The sequence below is a fragment of the Rattus norvegicus genome, chromosome 6 (genome assembly GCF_036323735.1).
Source record: "Rattus norvegicus strain BN/NHsdMcwi chromosome 6, GRCr8, whole genome shotgun sequence".
Taxonomy (NCBI): domain Eukaryota; kingdom Metazoa; phylum Chordata; class Mammalia; order Rodentia; family Muridae; genus Rattus; species Rattus norvegicus.
In genome coordinates, this window is record NC_086024.1 from 100,055,665 (window position 1) to 100,077,898 (window position 22,234).

Here is a 22,234-nt window from a genome sequence, read left to right on the forward strand (position 1 = left end):
GCAGGAAGTACCCATCCACAGAGGATTACAGAAAGGGTCTCTTCTAAATTAAACCTACAAAGCAGACAAATGACCTTACAAGGGTCTCACAAGAGAACAACAGAAAAGCAAGTACTAGAAACACCTATTATAGAATCTTTGACAGCCCTCCTTCAGGGTTACAATGACAATCTAATAAATCCTACCATATTTTAACTTATGTAGCAAAATTGTCAAAACAATGTATCTTTATATCCACCACCATCAGCCGTGAACCACATCCTAAGAAAAAGCGTTCTGACCGAGTCAAGGTAATGAAGCTGATGTGTGTGTGGTTTTTTTGTTTGTTTGTTTGTTTTTTGTTTTGTTTTAAAGAATTATTTATTTTGTATATGAGTACACTGTAGCTGTCTTCTGAGACACCAGAAGAGGGCATTGGATTCCATTACAGATGGTTGTGAGCCACCATGTGGTTGCTGGGATTTGAACTCAGGACCTCTGGAAGAGCAGTCGGTGCTCTTAACCACTGAGCCATCTCTCCAGCCCATGTGTGTGTGTTTTATGAACAAATATGCATATATTTAGAGTATGTGCTCCTAAAAAATGTTCTCAGAAGGAGGGCGCTTGAACAAAGAAAATTGGTGACTACTATTCTAGATACAAATGGAAAAACATTATAGCCACGGGGAGGCCATTATCAAGTGACAAAATTCAGTTCACTGTTCCCACGTGAATGTACCCACTGTCCAGATCTCAAAGCTGAGCTTAGGGGGAAATCTGTTGGCAGCCTGACTACATGACTAGAAGACACAGGGTATCAAGTGGTAGCTACATAGTGACAAACTGAAGTATCAAAGAACTGATTATCCCTTAGACACATCTTCAGAGGTAAACTAGTCTCATTTGTTGGGAGTGGGGGGCAGGAGTCCATGAAGCTGGTTACAGACTGAGGTAAGAAGACTGAGAAAACTGTGGCATCAGCTGCTTAGGACAACAGTGGCAGGTGTAATCCAGGCAGCTACTGTACCCAAGGAACTGCTGTCATGTTTCTTTTCACTGGATGTATCCACTAGGAAACACCCTCAGCCCTGACATTTTCTTCAATCATAATTTTAGTACTGCAATTACATTTTCAGATATGCTTCAAAGGTTGTAGCTCTTTTACAGCTTTCGTGTGGCTAACATGGCTAACCATGGCTCAAGATCTAAATGGCTATGTGCTCTAGTTTCTACGTCTGAGTCTAGTCTGAGTCTAGTCTCTACAGTCTGAGCTGTAATCTAAACTGATAGGAGTGACTATCTGAGAACCTTTGCACAGAAACTGGGAGTTTCTGTGATGGGTCCAGGAAAAAAAAGAAGCTTTATTATCACTGATATGGGAAAGAGGGAGGGAAGGGGCTAGCTGAGGACATGGCTCTATCCATAAAATGCCTGTCCTGTAATTATAAGACCTGAGTTCAGATCCTCAGTATTCACATTTATCCTCCCTCCCCCAAAAAAAGGATCTGTGTGCTGTCACGTGCATCTGTAACCAGCACAGGAAGGGCAGATAAATGGATTCTCAGACCTCACTGGCCAGCCAGTATAGCCAATGGTGAGCACAGGGTTCTTTGTGAGGCCTGGAGGCCTGGCCTCAAAAGATAGGAGGAAACAGCAGAAAAAGCCAGATATTGACCTTGGTCTTTACACACACACACACACACACACACACACACACACACACACACAAGAAAACAAACTTCAAATATACTTTATTTTCTAGAGAACAAACTGCAAAATAATATACCAAGCAATACTTTTGCTTGTGAAATTGTCAGTTTGCACAATTAAATGACCCTGAAGCTATACCAAGTTATAATCATCAGAATGCAGACTCTGGGGTCAGAGGTCATCCAGCTCTGCCCTAGCCTTGATTTCCTCACAAACAAATAAGCAGACTCAGTCTTAATTCTGAGCTTAGCCTCAGACTTAAATGAGGGTCTGTATTTACTACAGAGATATTAGCTGCTTAGCAATTATTAACACAGGCATCCTTTCTCTTTTAAGACTTTTTGTCCATCTACAAACTTTCCCGTGTTCCCCTCCTCCTGCCCTTCATCATTCTAGTCTGGTATTCCTCCTGTGACAGGAAGAAGAAAAGGAGCTGGGGAATTAGAGAATGCGTTTCCACGCTAAGTGATAGAACCGTGTGGGAGCATTCATTAGCAACAGCAGGGTTGCACTTTACAATATCCATATACTTCTGAAAGTTCAAAAAAAAAGAGAGGGAGAATAGTTTTTAAAAAGACCAGTGGATCTCTACCTTCATTTCTAGGAGGTTCAAACTGTTTTTGCTCTAAACTTACCTGTTTCTCTTCCTCATTGTGACTTCAAGAACTTTACTAGGGAGCCAGCTGGGCATGGTGGCATAAACCTGTAATTCCAGCCCTTGGAAGGCTGAAGTGGGAGCATGGTGAGTACTGGCCAGCTTGTGTTACATAGTGAGAATCTGGATCTGGATCCAGTCTGAGATTCTTTGTGACTTTTCCCAGGGATGGGGGCATGTGTGAAAAAATCACCCCAGGTAGGGCACCAGGACAGGCCTAAGAAAGTATTCCAAGGGAGGAAAGAGAGACTATTCTCTCTAAGGGTGTGGTCCCAGATAGGTCAACCATGCTTCAGTGGTTGGTCCCACACCCATGAGTATAAGAGCAGCACAAGTCAGATTTATTGTGTTGTAAAAAATATTAAAAAAGAGGCCATGCAAATGGGGTGAAAGGGTAGAGGGTGGACAGTGGATCTAGGAGGAAATGCAGTGGGGAGGGAAGGGGAGTGAATGTCAAATACACCAGATGCATGTATGGAAGAAGTAATAAAAAGATCATATTCTTACAAATCAGCCTGTGGTACAAATCAAAGCCTATCTCAAATGATGCCATGCTAGCGCCAGGACCCTCGCATCTCCATCTTTCCATTACATCATAAGGCCGTGTCAAGTGACTGAGTATATAACATCTACACTCTTCAAGATGTTTGCACCATGATGTATTGAGAAAGGTACATGGAGCCCTAACGCTTCTGGTAATTTATATCCACAGCTAATGGTTGGTGGAGGAAAGGAGAAATGTTTTTTAGTGGTACAGTCTCTGGTAAGAAGGCCATACTCCTGCCAATATCCTTGATGATACTCACTGGTCCATGAGAAGAAAAAAAACCAAACATGAAATTAGAAGAGGGTCTAGTTGAAGAAAGAAGAATATAGCAGGAATGGAGGGAGGGAAGGAGGGTAAGGGCGGGAATGTGTGTGAAAAGGATCCAAATACATTATGTCCATATATTAAAATGTCATAGCAAATCCATTTATATAATTAATATCTGGTAATAAAACATTTTTGAAAGAAATTAATCTGCTCTTTTTCTGGGGCCTGCCATCATGGGCCACATTTAAACCGAAACTGTGAGGAAGGAGTCCCAGCTCAGCACCAAGAAATCCTGTGAGAGGTTCTCTATCCAGAAGCAGGAGGAGGAGAAGGAGAGATAATTATGTTCCTGAGGTCCCAGCCCTAGATCAGGAGATCACTGAGGTAGATCCTGACACCAGGGAAGTGCTGAAGCTTCTGGACTCTAGCAGTCCCTCCTCTGCAGGTCACTCAGCCCATGTAGGAGATGAGTTTCAAAACATGGTGTGAAGATCTTTGAATCTGGTCTGTAGTCTTTTCAATAAACCTGGGGACAATTTTAAGAGGGTAAATTAAATAAAATGTAGAATTAAATTAAGTTTTCCACCCAAGTCTAGCCTAGTGAGTTTATTGAGGAGAGGGGTTGTTTATAAGAATGTGGTTGACTCAGGTTGGGGATTTAGCTCAGTGGTAGAGCACTTGCCTAGCAAGCGCAAGGCCCTGGGTTCGGTCCCCAGCTCCGGAAAAAAAAAAGAAAAAGAAAAAGAAAAAAAAGAATGTGGTTGACTCAAAAGAAGCTACTCATTACACTCTCTGGACAGACGTACTCAGATGCGGTACAGAACATTCCTTAATACCTTGGCTACATTGAGCCTGGTGTCAATGCGCACATCCCCATTTCCCTCACGGAAAATTTCCGAATTTCTTTGAGCGCCCGAGGAGCATGCTTCTTGAAGCCCACTCCATGGATGTGCTTGTAAAAGTCGATGGTGTATTCTCGGGTCACCATCTCACTGATGGCAGAACGGTCCTTCTTCTTCTCACTTCCTTTCTTTGCAGGAGACATTCTGCGGGCCCAAGTTGGAAAGGAAGGGTCCTTTCTAGACCTTAACTGTTTCATTTGCTATTTAAAGCTGACAAACTTTTCTCTTCCTTCCTGGAGGAAACCTTCAACCTCGAATAGCTACATAACACTCAACTACAGACCCTGTTTCTAGGCCTAGCCTGACTTTTAGCTAGACCTTTTAGTCTAGCCTACCTTAGTATGATGGGTACCTGCTTCCCTCCCTGTCCTTTCTTTCCCTGTGAGGACCACGCCCTCCTTCATTCCTTGTGATCTCGGAGAACTTGTTGACCATAATGCTTGTCTCTTCACTCCCCCTAGAGAAATGGGTACATGACTCAGACAGCAGTTACATTGTCTTCAACATTTGCTTTTTAAATGTTGTTATCATAAACCTTAGAAATGATTTAAGTTGGAACTAACTTACAACTGTACCTTGCAGGGAGTCAAACATTTGAAAAAAAAACTTGACAATCATGTTTTAACATTAGAACTACTGGATCCAGTCATGCCTGAAGCTCATTTGAGTTATACAGACCAGTAAATTTCCTTGCTTACTTATGTAACTTAAGAGTTAGATTTTGTAAGTCACTCCCAAAAATAATTCAGGTTAGGGACACAAACAAGGCTGCTAACTACCACAAGCCTCAATTTACCTTTAAGCCTTAATCTTAAGGTTTTGTACACATTGAAATAAGTGAAATATTGAGATGAAATCAAATCTTACACATGAGGGAATCAGTTAAAGTGACTCAGCGAGGATGTTTTTTCTAGGATAATTATCAAGCCTAATTTACTCATATAATTTTTTTCAAGTTCAGGCTCAAAGCAGATGTCTTAAGAGTTATAGGCTTGGGGCTAGAGAGTTGACTCAGCAATTAAGAGTCCTTGGAGGGCTAAAGGGATGGCTCTATGATTGAGAGCACTGACTGCTCTTCCAAAGACCCTGAGTTCAATTCCTAGCAACCACATGGTGGCTCATAACCATCTGTAATGGGATCTGATGCCCTCTTCTGTCATGCAAGCATGCATGCAGAGATCACTCATATAACAAAAAAAGAAAAACAAAGAGTACTTGTTGGTCTTGAATAGGACCCAGGTTTGATTCCTAGTACCTACATGGTGTCTCACAACTACCTGTCTACACTTGCCAGGGGATCTAGTGTCTTCTTTTGGCCTCTGCAGGTACCAGGCAAACCTGTGTATACATAATTCATACACATAAAATAAAAATATTTTTATAAAGTAAATCTATAAAAAATAATGCATAGAATTTTATTTACTTTGTTTCTGAGACAGGGTCTTATTGTGCGTCACTCTGCAGATCGGTCCGGCCTCAAACTCACAGAGATCTGCCTGCCTCTGATTCCCCAGCACTGGAACTAAAGGCCTGTGCCACTACACCCGGATCATGCATAGATCCTTGCATGGAGATAGTAATAATAACTACAAATATGCACAGCTAATCAGTGTACCTTTGTAGGCACCATTTAATGAACTCTGTTGATATATTCTTTGCATTTTATCATTTAAAAACTTAGAACCGGGGTTGGGGATTTAGCTCAGTGGTAGAGCGCTTGCCTAGGAAGCGCAAGGCCCTGGGTTCGGTCCCCAGCTCCGAAAAAAAGAAAAGAAAAAACAAACAAAAAAAAAAAAACCTTAGAACCAAGGTTTCCCAGTATCAGAAAACTATAAACCAATAGACTCATAATTGGAACTCAGTTCCAAAGGCCAGACCTCTTCCCACTATATCAAATATTCTCTATTTGCAAGTGGCACATTCTGTGAACACTATGAACTAGTGACTTTAGCAGACAATTTACAATCTGGATGTGCTGAATCGTCTAAGTCAAAATAACCCATGGGTGTAAGCACTGGTGTCCCAGCCTACAGACTCAGAAACCAAGAGGCATGTTTCATATGCAAGGCCATCTATCTGTTTAGTGCTTGGGCAGGAGAAAGACATTAGAATCCCTGTTTTCTTGCTCCCCCTCCCTAGGTTGTATACAGTCTGCCCTGCACATGGCACTGTATAGAACATACAGAAACCATGATGTCTCCCAGCTCCTTTCCCTCCATACTTCTTTTTCTAAAAGCACAAAGAACCCCTGTTCTGTCTTTGGTGAGAACTGTTCTGTCTTTGGCTGGTAGGGTGAGATCACAGAATGCGTCCAAATCAACCTCCTTCTACTGAATAGAAGATTTTCTAGAGAAGTGGAGTCTAAAGAGCTTTGAAAAGACAGAAGCTGTGGTCACATACAGTATTTTTAAAATGTTCTTTTTGATGGTATTTCTAGGTGAAGAAAGCATATATTCTCAGATTTGAAAGGTGGCTGACCCATTTAACAAACCCATTGGCAAAAGGAACAAAGTATTTATGAAAAAGTATTTTTAAAACAAGCACTGGTAGCTGGAGAGATATGGCTCAGTGCTGAAGGGCTTGCAGTGAAACCGTGATGACCTGAGTTCAATCCCCAGGACACACCAAGAAGGAGGGAGCTAACTCTGACTTCCACACACATGCCGTGCATGGACTTACACACACACATGCACACACATGCACACACACCCCACATACAGACAGACAAAAACATATACACACATGCACACACACCCCACATACACACAGACAAAACCATACACACACATGCACACACACACACACACACACACATGCACACACATCCCACATACACACAGACAAAAACATACACACACATACAAACACACAAACTACACACACACACACACACACACAATCATTTAAAAAGAGAAACAAAGATTGGAAGAGATTCATTGGAAACATAAAATGCCTGTTATCTTGAGTCTGAAGAAGAAAAAAGTTATACTAGCTAAAATCTGTTGGCTTCTATAATCACCAGTAAGCGATGGTCAATGGTTTACTCACTCCCATCCTGAGATGATCAGCCCATTTTGACAAGTCCTCCATGCGGTTAATCAAGACAATGTTTGGCACTAAATTCTCATGGTTTTATTCAGTCATCCATTGTGTATTCATTCCAAACGCTTATGCGCATGCTCCATGCTCTTGGACAATGCAGGTCTGAATGTGACATAGAAGTACCACATCTAGAGATCAAGAGTTTATGGGAACCCAGTGCAAAATCATCTGACTCAGAGAGAGAAGTGGAGACAAGAGAAAGAGGGAGGTCTTTTCATTCTGGCTGGGCTCCCGCCCTGTGTTTGTTTTCTGTTTAAGGTTTTCTCTTACTTTTTTTGTAACTTCTTTTTTTTTTTTCTTTTTTTTTTCAGAGCTGGGGACCGAACCCAGGGCCTTGCCCTTGCTAGGCAAGCGCTCTACCACTGAGCTAAATCCCCAACCCCAGTTTTCTCTTACTTTTAAATTATTAGCATATATTATTTGTACAAAATGATGGGTTTCACCAAGTCATTTTCTCATATGTACACAATGTACTTCAATTATATTAACCCCAGTTTCAGCTCCCCAGTGTCTATTCATCTTCTCCCCACCTCTACCTTACTGGTTCCTCTGACTCTGATTTCATGCCTGCACTCTTTCTCTCTCCCTTTCACTCTCTCAGAATGTTTGTTTGTTTGTTTGTTTGCTTGCTTACTTGCTTTTTCTTTGTTGTTTTTTTTTTTTTCAGAGCTGGGGACCGAACCCAGGGCCTTGTGCTTGCTAGGCAAGCGCTCTACCACTGAGCTAAATCCCCAACCCCACTTGCTTGCTTTTTCAAGACAGAGTTTCTCCATGAAACAACCCTAGCTGTCTTGGAACTCCCTCTGTAGACCAGGCTGGCCTCGAACTCACAGAGACCCACTTGCCTCTGCCTCCCAAGGCCTGCGCCACCACCGTCCAGCTTCAGAATTTTTTTTCTATTAATTTTAAAAGTTAGCACACAAAACAATGTGTCTCATGTACCTCACACATGTACCTCACATTATTTTTAAATTCCAGATTTCACATATGAGAAAAAAATTGAGGATATGTCTGACTGATAAAACTGTAGAATGTTTCTCAAATTAGTTTTAGTGTCCTTGCTCCGGGCAGGACCAGCCTAAGCGCCTTCAATTCTGGTGGATGTATTTGAGCATTGACGAGCTCTTGACCATGTACTAGGAGCCACACAACAATGGCTCTCACGGAAGGTTCATTTCCACTTTCCGAAATGCTCCCCAATATTAAATCCTCCCTCCCACTCTTCTTCCTCCAAATTAAACCTTTGGTGCTGGAAACGAAAGCGTATTTCCTCACTTCCTATGTTCAGGGATATGGAGCTAGGTGGTAGAATTGGGTGTCTCCGCAACCAAGGACTTCCTTGAGCTGGTGTAAGCAGAAGAGGACCGGTTATGAGAATTATGAACAGGCAGGGTTCTTGTTCTGGAAGCAGGCTGTGCAAGTCCTTGGGCCCCTTCTCTCTCTTCCCTTGGTGTGACTGGACTTCATTCTTCACTGGCAGAACAGTCTTAACTTCTGCACTGTCGCCAGTGAAGACGGCAGCCAGACTTCCGGTACCCACACCGGACTCCGTCGGCTGGACGAAGGGTACCGGAGTTGTGTTGTACAAACGGAATGTTGAGGGCTTTCTGGTATTCCCAAGTGTGTTGAGGGGTGGGGAGAGAAAAACCAACAGCCCTGAAGTGCCTGAGATTGTTGTCAACAACATCTTTTTTTCCTCAAATTAAATTTATAGTCGAATTTATGGCCTAAATTTATGTTTTAAGTTATTGAGGAAGCTCTCCCAGAATACCAGTCTCATAAACCACTTTCTCATTCCATCTAAACCTACAGACCAAAAATCTGAAACTACTCATAACTCTTTTTAATTATACAGGTCACATAGTCAAGGTATCTTTTACGTATTTATTCATCTTTTATATTTCTTTTTCTGCAAACTATTCGTGCTTTTTTGCCTATTTTTCTAATTGCAGTTTTCTTGCACTTGTGATTTATGGACATGAATCTTAACATATTAATTTCACGTAGAACATACTATATTTCCTCTGAGACGTTTTTCATTTTCAAGTATAAATTCTCCGAAAGTCTGCCTTTTAAAATTCACCCCCGTGGAAATCTTTCATACAAAAATACTTTTAAGGTTCACTAGGGACATTCATTGTTGATTTTTTTTTTTAGTAGAGTTTATTCAGGGCATGGGGAAGGGGGTTGAGAAGGTAGTAGAGGCAGAGAGAGGCAGAGAGAGCGAGAGAGCGAGAGAGCGAGAGAGCGAGAGCGAGAGCGAGAGAGTGGAATTTTAATAACAAATAAAAACAAGGTAAGTATGTATCAGTTGAAGGGTAGTTAAATTATATAGTTCAACCATACTGTGGGAGGCAGGGCAGCCATTAAATAGAAGGGCACTGTTTGCCACATAGAGAAATGTCTATGATAGAAAGTTGGGGAAAGGAGCTCAGGATGCTGGGTAAAGTGGCCCCTTGTTTGTATTAGTGCATATGGAGTAAATAAATAGACATTTATAAAAATAAACCTACATGCTCAGAGGATATCGCCGAAAATTTGTAGAAAAGGCTCTGGATGGATTTACATGAAACCACTACAGGAGGATAACTTTGGGCTTGGGTTGGAGGTGTTAGTGGCAAAAATTAGATTATAAACTTAAATATTATTTTAATTTTATAAGGATTATTACTTTTATAATTTTTTTTCAGGAAACTACTTAGACTCACAGAGAGCCAGAAACAACAAGAGTCATTGTCCCACCGTAGAGCCCTGGAAATAAAGCAAGACAAGCAGAGTGTGACCTTCCACCCTGTCCCTTTTTTGCCCCCAGGTACCAAAACCTGAATCTGATGCTTTTTATTCCCATGATGTTATGATTTTACTAGATACACGACGTACAACTTGGTTTTTTTTGTTTTTTGGTTTTTTTTTTTTGGAGCTGGGGACTGAACCCAGGGCCTTGCGCTTGCTAGGCAAGTGCTCTACCACTGAGCTAAATCCCCAACCCCGACATACAGCTTTTATGTGAGCTTCTGATGCTTGGCTTTCAGTCGATGTGGAGGTTTGAATAGGAATGGCCCTCACAGATTCATGTGTTTGAATGCTTGGCCCATAGGGATTGGCAGTGTTAGAAGGTGTGGCCTTGTTGGAGGAACCATGTCACCATGTGGGTGGCTTTGAGGTCTCCTGTGTTCAAGCTACACCCAGTGTGGCACACAGTTTCCTTCTGCTGCCTATGTATCCAAGTGTAGAACTCTCAGCTCCTCCCTCAACATGGCAGCCTACATTCTGCTCTGTTTCCACCATGATGATAATGGACTGAACCTCTGAACCTGTAAGCCAGCCCCAGTTAAATGCTGTCCTTATAAGACTTGTCTTGGTCATGGTGTCTGTTCTCAGCAGTAAAACCCTAACTAAGACAGTCCACATTGTTTACACTTCTTTGTTTTGTTTTAGGGCGTCACATCTTCCAGAACTAGAGTTATAGACCATTGTGAGCTGCCATGTGGCTGCTGGAAACTGAGAGGAGGTCCTCTGTAAGAGCAACAAGTGCTCTTAACCTCTAAGGCATCTCTCAGGTCCCACATTGTTGGGGGGTTGGGGTTTTTGTTTTTTGTTTTCTGAGACGGGGCTTCTTTGTATAACAGCCCTGGCTGTTCTGGAGATCACTCTGTAGACCAGGCTGGCTTGGAACTTGCAGAGATCGGCAGCCTGCCTGGGCCTCTGGAGTGCTGGGATGATTAAAGACTACATTTAAGGCCTGTGCCACCACTACCTAGACCAACATTGTGTTTTTTTTTTTTTTCTTTTTTTTTCGGAGCTGGGGACCGAACACAGGGCCTTGCGCTTCCTAGGCAAGCGCTCTACCACTGAGCTAAATCCCCAACCTCCCAACATTGTGTTTTTAATGTCACCATAAGAACAGGAACACTACATCATTCCTTTTGCTGCAACTTAGTATCGGTTCACAAAGGTTCTGGCGTTCACTTGTGCCTGGTATTTTGCTGGCTTGGGTATTTCCCTGCATACTACTGTTTTGAACAGCTATGCTATCAGCAATTCCTGGCCTCCTATCTTAGGCCTTGAACTTTCTCGAGAGTTAAGTTTCTAAAAGAAGAAGCAGGAGAATTGCTTTCCTAAATGATTACACCAATTCAAATGTCACACTGGTGTTAAGTGACCGAGTCCTTTGTTGCATGCTTTTGACCTTTTTCTCACTTGATGATTGGTCCAGCTGAATTTTAGTCTTATTTTATGGAGTTCACCTTGATAATCCACTAGGATTTTACAGTAATTGCCTTAGGCCCACAAACAATTTTGTTTTAATTGTACATTTAGCTAATGAACTCATACCTCTTACTGTCTGAAATTCCATAGTCTCAGCCTGTTGCCGCTGTCCACTCTGCACCATACCTCAGTGTCACCATGCACAATGGGCCACTATCCTCCTCCCTGAACCCTAAGCTTTCTTCATTGTTTTTTTTTCCCCCCTAGGAACTTTTGTTCATGTATGATGTTCCTCCTGAAACACTCTGAACTCTTAAAGATTTATTTATTTATTCTATATAAGTACACTATAGCTATCTCCAGACACACCAGAAGAGGGCATCAGATCTCTTTACAGATGGTTGTGAGCCACCATGTGGCTGCTGGGAATTGAACTCAGGACCTCTGAAAGAGCAGTCGGGGCTCTTAACCACTGAGCCATCTCTCCAGCCCAACACTCTGAACTCTTACTCCCCACCACCACCACCTCCTCTTCTGCATCCTCATCTTTCTCTACATCATCATTGTCATGGTCGTAGTTGTTGTCGTCGTCATCATCATCATCTTCATCATCTGAATCAGTTTCTTCTCCCAAAGGCTGGCTAGGGTCACAGCTACTTTGAAGGCCTTAATCACAAGTAATGTTACTGTTCTAACTAGGGTTTCTGTTGCTTTACTAAAACACCATAACCAAGAGCAACTTGGGGACAAAAGGTTTTATTTCATCTTTGTAGCTTATGGTCCATCTTGAAGAGATGTCAGGGCAGGAACATGAAGGATCTAAAGTAGGGGTCGTGGAGAAGCGATGCTTACTGACTTGCTCACCGTGGCTGGCTCAGCCTGCTTTCTTAAACACTCACAGGACCACCTCCGCAGAGGTGGCACCACCCACAATGGACTAACCTCTCCCACACCAATCATTAATCTATAAAATGCCTCACAGACCTGCCTGTGGGCTGATCTGATGGAAGCTTGTTCTCAACTGAGGTTTTCCTTCCCTCGAGGATTGTGTCAAACTGAAAAAAGCCAATCGGCACACTCTTCTACCTTGCCCTGGTACTCACTGTTCTCTTCCGTCTAGCCGGACTCTCTGCTTCTGTTTAATTCAACAAGGAGAGAAGGCTGAGTGCTGCTGACGTAGGAGACTCAGTAAAGCAGGAGCTAGGAAGACCAGCAGCAGACTCCTAGACCCACCACTCTCGATCTCTGTAATCCTGGAGTGGAAAAAGGAGGGAGGCGAATGAAAGGGAACCGGTGCTGAGGTTTCAACAGTTTAAGAGCCGGGTGCAGCCAGACAAACAACTGCAAAGGCTTGTAACAGAGGAACGCGTCCTCCTTGCCACCAGTGTTCCCTCCACGGGAACTTCTCTGTTCAGACTTGTGCACACATCACCTTATGGAGCTAATCTTTGGACAGCTCTACAATGGCTGGAATGACCTCCAGGTTGCCAGTCAGGACAAGAGGTTTAGAGGTTGGAAAGACGGCTCAGCAGTTCAGCTAGGCAAACATTCTACCAACTGAGCTACGTCCTCAGCCCTGAGGCATAACCTCACACTTTTACCTCTGTTTTAGTCACGGTGGGAAAAAACACGCATAGAGCTGTGAACACAAGCCAATCCATAAGCCCTGAGTTCAGTCCCCAGAATTGTAAATACATAGTTTAAAATGCATGTAAAATTTAACATCTTAACCTTTTGCTTGTAAATAACTCACGTATCTGAGACTGGCCTCCAATTTGCTATAGAGCCGCAGGGGGCTTTCAACTTCCGATCTTCCCGATCTCCCCATTTCTACCTCCTCCTAAGGATTGGACTCTTTACCATTTTTTAAGTTAATGCCGATTAGCATATTAATCACTTTGTAAAACAGATAATCTTACCAAACTAAAACTCCAGACCCATTAAGTAGAACTCCCTGTACCTGCCCCAGCCCCACCCTGAAAATCAGCATTCTTTGTTCCCACGATATTAACGGTGAGTGGAATCACACAACTCCATTGAGTGTGCCTCAAGTTTCAGCCATACTGTCCCATATGACGGGACTTCCTCTTTGGGTGAGCTTATCTTGTTTTTCGATACAGGATCTCATTACATAATCAAGAATGGTCTCAACTCCCGGGTCCAAGCAATTCTTCTGCTTTAGCTTCTCAAGAAGCTAGACTACCTGTGTGCTTCATTCTCCTCCCTTTGGAGGCAGAATAATAATCGTTTGTAGGTGTATATCTCATGTGGTTTCTTTATTCACCCTTTCTTGGACAATTGGGTCACATCCACCTTTGAGCAGCTATAAATAAGTAATGCTACCATAAACACGGATGTGGACTTATCTTCTCAAGATCTTGCTTTCAGTTCTTTTGGATAAATGCTCAGAAATGGGATTGTTAAATCATATGGTGATTCTATTTTTAGCTTTTTTTTTTTTTCGAGAAATTATGTTCACTTTTAAACAAATAGCCCCATCCCCACGGACTCTCCTGCAATATGTTAACAGGCCGCATGTTGCCTTCCCTCTAATTAAATTGAAAATAGCAGTCATGCTCATATATAACCATTAAAATATGTTTAAACTCCTTACTTAAGATGCATCAATTACACTGCTGGCAGCTGCAGACGCTTCCATTTCCTCCTGGTCTCGGTTACCAAGCTGTTCTTCACATTTAACAAGCCCTTCTCCTGCTATCAGGGTCACGGGAACACAAGCCATGGGATAGAAGAGCCCATGCTCCAGTGAACGAGACCGTGGCCAGCATATAATAGGCATTCGATAAGTGGCTGAGCACATGACTACAAGCCCACGTTGCTGAGTGTAGATTGGATGGTTGTAGCTCTTCTTGTTCCAGCAAGCAGGAAGTAGCACAGATGGCGAAGAGACATTCAATGGCACGAGTGTTGCCAGAATGACGACACCATGCCTAAGACGCACTCAGACTGGAGCTCTGGTGCTGTGATGTCATCACCACAACCGGGAGCGGGCCGTTAAAGCTCACTAACACAGGGAATTAGAATGAGAAAGCGGAGAGGGTCCGATAAAGAGGCTGGACAGCATTTCCTTCCTTTCCGGCTCTAGCAAGAGGTAGTGTGGACCCTGTGGGTGGTCATTGGCTGCAAAGCTACCATCACTCCAAGTGGAAGAGCCTTTGCTGAACAGGTTGCTGCACACGGGCTGGCTGGAGCCTTCTGGACGGGTGGGGATATTGAGAGGGACAGGATTCCGCACACTCCGAATGGTTCCAGTTTCTTAGAGAGAGAAAGTTCTCCTACTGTCTCTAGAGCTTTGGGCTTGATGAAGAATCTTAAGGCATAAGGCAGAAGAAATAAGAATCGTTTCAATCATTGATCATCATTAAAAATTTTAGGGGTTGGGGATTTAGCTCAGTGGTCGAGCGCTTGCCTAGCAAGCGCAAGGCCCTGGGTTCGGTCCCCAGCTCCGAAAAAGAGAAAGAAAAAAAATTAAATTTGGGGGCTGGAAAGATGACTCGGCAATTAAAAGCACTGGTTCAATTCCTAGCACCCACAGGACAGCTCATGGTTATCTGTAACTCCAGTTCCAGGGGATCCAATACCTTCTTCTTGGCCTCTTCAGGCACCAAAGACATAGTGTGCGTGCCTATACATGCAGCGAAACATCCAAACACATAAAATAAAATAAATCTAAAAAAATTAAATTTAGACTGAATTTTTAAAAACCCACATGGATTTATAAAGGGTTTAGGCCTTGAAACAGCTTTCTTGGTGGAAATTACACTATAACATATGTGATATAAGTACACACCCGTGTGTGTGCGTGCATACACAGAAGTTGATGTTCGGTGTCTTTCTCAGTTGCTCTGCATTCCAGTTTTTGAGGCAGGGTCTCTCACTGAAGCAGAAGCTTACAGTTCAGCTAAACGAGCTGACCCCATGCTCTCCAGAGATCCGTCTGTCTTTCCCAGCCCCTGGATTTTCGATCACAGATACGCGCCATAACCATCTTTTTTTAGCAGTGCTAAGAATTCAAACTCAGGACTCCATGCTTGGTTCCAAGCACTTTCCTGACTGAGTCATTTCCATGTATTTTTTTTTTCTTTTTTTCGGAGCTGGGGACCGAACCCAGGGCCTTGCGCTTGCTAGGCAAGCGCTCTACCACTGAGCTAAATCCCCAACCCCTTCCATGTATTTTAAGAACTAAATTGTACTCTGCCAACCGAGCTACAAATTCGAACCCAAAAGCAAGTCTTTCCATTCAAATTTTTGTGGAGTTTCTACAAAGCAATATATGAAAGGCCTCACTGTTGTCCAGATTTCACAGTGTAAATGTTTGTTGGTTTTAGAGACATTCTTGCTATATAGTTCAGGGTGGCCTCAAACTCACAGTGCCCGGTGTTGTAAATGCACTTCTATTCTTTTTAAAAATGATTTATTTTGGGCTGGAGAGATGGCTCAGCAGTTAAGAGTCCCGACTGCTCTTCCAGAGGTCCTGAGTTCAATTCCCAGCAACCACGTGGTGGCTCACAACCATCTGTAAAGAGATCTGATTCCTTCTTCTGGTGTTTCTGAAAACAGCTACAGTGTACTCATATGTAATAAATGAATAAATCTTTAAAAAAAAGATTTATTTTATGTATATTAATACACTGTGGCTGTCTTCAGACACACCAGAAGAGGGCATCGGATCCCATTACAGATGGTTGTGAACTATGATGTGGTTGCTGGGAATTGAACTCAGGACCTCTGGAAGAGGAGTCAGTGCTCTTAACCACTGAGCCATCTCTCCAACCTTTGTAAATACACTTGTATTCAAATGAAGAAGCTAAAACAAAGAAAATCAAAGGACTGGAGAGATGGCTTAGCAGTTAGGAATGCTTGCTGCTCTTCTAGAAGACCTCAGTTTATTCCCCAAACTCACAGTGGGCAGCTCACAACTGTCAGCTCTAGGGTACCCAGTGCTCTCTTCTGGCTTGCCTCAGGCACCCCCAAAATCAGCCATACACATAGAGGGACACATACTCGTACAAGTAAGTAAAAACAAATCTTTTAAAAAAAGAAAACATAGGGGTTGGGGATTTAGCTCAGTGGTAGAGCGCTTGCCTAGCAAGCGCAAGGCCCTGGGTTCGGTCCCCAGCTCTGAAAAAAAGAAAAAAGAAAAAAAAAAAAAAGAAAACATTTTAATAGGCCTACCCTTCCCCTAAAGAATAAAAGACAAAGTTAGTTTGCTTAATAATTTATGTGAAGTATTTTCTCATTAAGTTCCCAGGAGCTACATGGTGGCTCACAACCACCTGTAACTTTAGCTCCACAGGACCCAATGCTCTCTTCTGGCCTCCTTGGGCACCAAGGCATGCATGTGGTGCATAGATAGACAAAACACACATACACATAAATTTAAATGGAAAAACTAGTAAGCCTGCCAGGCTAGTGTATCTAAAAGACAAAGGTGGTACACGTGGTTTGAGGGTTACAGAGATGGAATCATGCAGGATTCCTTCAGCTAGAAAGTTCCTGACACTCGGAAGCATCACGTAGATGAAATTGGTGTGGTCCTGTGCAACAGCCCTATGTGTGATTTTTGTCTGGTGCCCATTTGCTGTCAAACTGGACCTTAGTGATTGTCTTAGGGTTTTACTGCTATGAACAGACATCATGACCAAGGCAACTCTTATGAGGACAACATTTAATTGGGGCCGGCCATTATCATTGATTCAGTCCATTATCATCAAGGTAGGAGCATGGCAGCATCCAGGCAGACAGGGTGCAGGAGGAGCTGAGAGTTCTGCGTCTTCATCTGAAGGCTGCTAGTGGAAGACTAACCTCCAGGCAGCCAGAAAGAGAGTTTTAAAGCCCACCCCCACAGTGACACACCTACTCCAACAGGGCCACACCTTCTAGTAGTGCCACTCCCTGGGCTGAGGAGATACAAACCATCACAGTGGTGATGTTGGTGGTGGCATGGCAACTGACAAGGATCAGAGGATGTAGTAAACACTTGGCCCGTCTTGATCCATGTAATTCTTTTAGACACTTACTGGCTATGGAAGATCCATTTTCCTGTTTTTGTTGTTGTTGTTGTTATTGTTGTTGTTGCTGCTGCTGTTGTTCAGATGAAGAAGCCAAAGGCCAGGGACGTGATATATACTTTGTCCTTTCAAATGCCTGGTGCAGAATCCTGGCAAATTGAGCTTGAGCCCCACCCCCAACCCCAACTCACAGCAGAAGGAGATCCTGACTTCCAAACGTTGTCCTCTGGCCTCCATGCAGGAGCACCCATCTTCTATACTTGGAACTTCATTTTATCTATTTACTTACTTGGGTTTTTTAATTTCAAGACAGGGTCTCACTAGGTAACTCTGACTGCCTTGTGACTCACTCTGTAGACCAGGTTAGCCTCAGATTCACAGAGATTCTCCTGCCTCTGCCTCCGGAGTGCTGTGATTTAAAAGTGTGCACTGTTACACCCAGCTGTATTTGTTCCTGCATTTGCATCACACACACACACACACACACACACACACATACAAACACATACACACACACATACAAACACATACACACACACATACACACACATACACACACATACACATCCACACACACAAACACATACAAACACATATACACACACACATACACACACACATACACACATACACACACATACATACACAAACACACACACATACACACACAAACACATACACACACACATACACACACATACACATCCACACACAAACACATATACACACACACATACACACACACATACACACATACACACATACATACACAAACACACACACATATACACACAAACACACATATACACACACATACACACACATACACACACATACAAACACATATACACACACATACACACACATACACATACACACACACACAAACACACACATACAAACACATACACACACATACACATCCACACATACACACACACACAAACACATATACACACATACATATATATACACACACACACACATACACACACACATACACACACACATACAAACACATACACACACATACACACACATACACATCCACACATCCACACACACACACACACACACACACAAATAAAGTAAAAAAGTCAAATCCCAAGCAATCTAGCATTCAAATGCACACCTTTCCTTTCTTCCTTTCTTTCATCCTGCACCCACCTCCCACTCTCACCCCCACCCCACCGCACTGCCGCCATCCTTGTTCTTGCTCTCTGTTCTGTTTGGTTCTATTGACAATTTGACACAAGCTGGGTCGTTTCGGAAGAGGGAACTTCAACTGAACAAAATGCTTCCGTTGGATTGTCCCTTAATGTCTGATGTGAGCTGGCCCACCCCATGGTGGGTGGTGTCTCTCCTGGATAGGTGGTCTCGGAGTCTATAGGAAATCAAGCTAAGGAAGTCATGGAGAGCAAGCCAGTAAGCAGCACTCTTCCATGGCCTCTGCTTCAGTTCCTGTCTCCTGTTCCTGCCTCCAGTTCCCAACTTAGCTTTCCTTTGTGAACTATGATTCAGGATATAAAAGCCATTTCCTTCCCGAGTTGCCTTTTGTTATTGTTTTGTTTTGTTTTGTTTTGTTTTCTTGAGACAGGGTCTCTCTATGTAGTCCTGGCTGTCCTGGAGCTTGCTATGTAGACCATGCTGGCCTTGAACTCATGGAGATCATCTTGCCTCTGCCTCGTGAGGGCTGGGATTAAAGGAGTGAACCACTATGCCCAGCCCCAAGTTGCTTTTGGTAACGATATTTTATCACAGCCATAGAAACTTAACTAAGACCCCGCATAGTCTTCTTTTTTTCTTTCTTTTTTTTTTTCCGGAGCTGGGGACCGAACCCAGGGCCTTGCGCTTGCTAGGCAAGCGCTCTACCGCTGAGCTAAATCCCCAACCCTGCATAGTCTTCTTTCATCATGGTCTAACCTAGGACCTTGCTCATGCTAGGCCAGCCATTTACCATGGAGTTGCAGCTTAAGTCTCCAGATCTGTATTCTCAAGCATTTCATGTAGAGTTACAGAGTTAGCTCAGGGATGGAAGGCTTCTATGGCATGTTTAAGGCCCTGGTTTCAATCCCTGAGGCCTCAAACACAGCAAGTTAACCAAGTTAAGCCCTTCAAGCTACTGCCTCCTGCACCTGAGCACGAGGCGGGGTGCTGGTGACGACAGGAGCCATCTGCTTCCCATCCCTAGATTGCTTCTTCTTCCGATTATGGAGTCAGAGAACTTCTCTAGGGTCCCCATTTGCACTCATGGAAAGCTGGAGAAGAATGGTCTATCTCAGAACCTTGTGAAGGTTTGACCCTGACACTGCTCTGGGTCACAGTGACAGCAAGGGATCTAGCCTAGAACCAACAGGTTGGTGGCTCTGTGACACAGGCAGCAGTAGAGGGACACTAAAGTGCTCCAGCAGGCAGCCCGTCCTAGAAATACCTAATTTTAACATGCCTGGTACTGTAGTCGCAGTTTATCAGTCAAGACCAAGTGAACAAACTAACTGCCAGGGAGAAAACAAGCAAGCCACACCCATAATTCACTTTTTGGGCTTCCTAATTCCTTAGCTTTGGCTAATGCTGATGGTGATTGTGGTGGATGGCTCCATACAGCAGAAGGAAAAATCAGATGGAAATAAAAATGTATATAGCATGCCACATTCGTCACAGAGGATGCGTGACTGAAGACCAATAAAAACAGAGAAAACAGCATGAGCCTAGTGCTTACAGATGGCTCCTGGATCTGAAACAGCCTTTAAGGCTTATTAAAAATATAATAATAACTTAGGGCACCTTTAAAAAGAGTTACTGGGCAGGGGGGATGACTCAGTAAAGGGTTTGCTGTGCAAGCATGGGGACTGGAGTTCAGATCGTCAGCACCCACATAAAAAGGCAGGCGTGATGATGCATGAGGACCCCTGGAGTCTAGCCAGCTAGGCTACTGGGATCAAGGTTCAGCGACTCTCTCTCTCTCTCTCTCTCTCTCTCTCTCTCTCTCTCTCTCTCACACACACACACACACACACACACACACACCACCACCACCACCACCACCACCACCACCACCACCACCACCACCACCACCAAAAACTGAAGAGTTACCCAGCAGTGAGACAGAATTGCAGCACTCCAGTAAACCCAAGGCAGCTTCAAAACCTCCTATTACAGCTCCTGGAGGAGGGTGGGGGTGGGGTGGGGGGGTGGGGAGTGGTGGTTTTAAAGTCAACCTGCTCCAAATCGAAATCAACCTGAGTGGGATCCTCACCCCAAGAACTGTCCTGCTGTCTTGATTGAGGTGGGTCCCCTTGCCCATATAAATCAGGAGTGGCTTTAGGACGAACATCTCTCTCGCCTTTTGCTGAGGTGACCTCTACTGAGTGAGGTGATTTACCCAATCACTGCCACCCCGGTTGCTGCTGCCTGCCCTCCACCGCCACCACTGATGTTGCTGCTACTGCCGCTGCTGGCCGCTGCTGCAGATTCCTTGGCTGTTACCAGAACCAAGTGCCAGATTGTGACTACCGGGACACTAGCTTTGTGGACTGACCTGCCGCCGCTGCCACCACCACCACCACCACCACTCCCACCCCTTTCCCATCCTCACCCCCCACGGGGAGGGGGAGGAGAGAGAGAGGAGAGAGAGAGAGAGAGAGAGAGAGAGAGAGAGAGAGAGAGAGAGAGAGAGACACTACTGCTGAGGCACTCACCCCAAGGACCGGGTGTGATTCTGCTGTCTTTACTCTTTTAAAGCCAACCTAAGAAATTCCTTAATATGTATTCCATAAATTCTGTCCCTCTAGAGAACCCTAACACAGGTCTCAGGGAGAGTCTCAAGTTAAATCTGTAAGGATTTCATCCAGTTCCTGGAGGCTTCTCTTCTAGAGAAATGTAGGTAATGTCTGAAACAACCCATTTATGAAGAGAAAAAGGCTATTCTGCTTCTCAGTTTTAGAGGTTTCAGTCTGTGGTCAAGGTGGCCCTCCTTTTGAGGGACAATGTATGCTAGAACAAGTTAATCACTTCATGATGGTTGAGAAGAGTTAGAAGCGCTCTTGGGAGGCAGAGGCAGGCTGATCTCTGTGAGTTTAAGGGCAACCCAGTCTACAGAGTGAATTTCAGAACAGTCAAAGGCTACACAGAGATACCCTATCTCAAAAACAAGGGCTGGAGAGATGGCTCAGTGGTTAAGACCACTGACTGCTCTTCCAGAGGTCCTGAGTTCAATTCCCAGCAACTACATGGTGGTTCACAACCATCTATAATGGGATCTGATGCCCTCTTCTGGTGTGTCTGAAGACAGCTACAGTGTACTCATACAAATAAAATAAATAAATCATTAAAAGAAATGCTAAAAAATAAATATATAAAAAGAAATAAAAAGAAAAGCAATGCCCACAAAACCTCACTCTGTAAACTACACCACCTTCGACTAGAATCAAGCCAAGGGTCAAGCCTTTAAGTGTTAGCATTCTATAAAAGGGTGTTACTAGAAAAGGGGCTGCTTGCCCCCCACACCCTAGTTCTCTTGCTCTTGCCTTCTCTTCCCCACTCTCTTCCCATTCCTTCCCTCCCCCCTGCCCCCGCTCTCTCCAAGTGTTTCACATGCTCACGGCCAGCCTCTTCTCTCTCTCTCTCTCTCTCTCTCTCTCTCTCTCTCTCTCTCTCTCTCTCTCTCTTTCTCTGCCTCTATTACCCTCTCAACTCTCCTCCCCATTCCCTGAATAAACTCTATTCTATACTATACCATCCTGTGGCCAGTCCCTCGGGGGATAGGGATGCCTCAACATGGGCCCGAGGAGGCACCCCCTTCCCCCATACCTCACTACACTTCCATAGAATA

At 43.8% G+C, this 22,234-nt stretch overlaps 1 long non-coding RNA gene across 1 annotated transcript; it reads right to left on the minus strand.

Annotated features, from left to right (window-relative positions):
- Positions 1–12,111: 12,111 nt before the first annotated feature.
- LOC120093261 (uncharacterized) lies at positions 12,112–14,241 on the minus strand. Its single transcript, XR_005486374.2, has 3 exons — positions 13,986–14,241; positions 12,475–12,624; positions 12,112–12,190 (listed from the first exon to the last, which is right to left on the minus strand). It is a non-coding gene; the product is annotated as an uncharacterized LOC120093261 (long non-coding RNA).
- Positions 14,242–22,234: the final 7,993 nt, after the last annotated feature.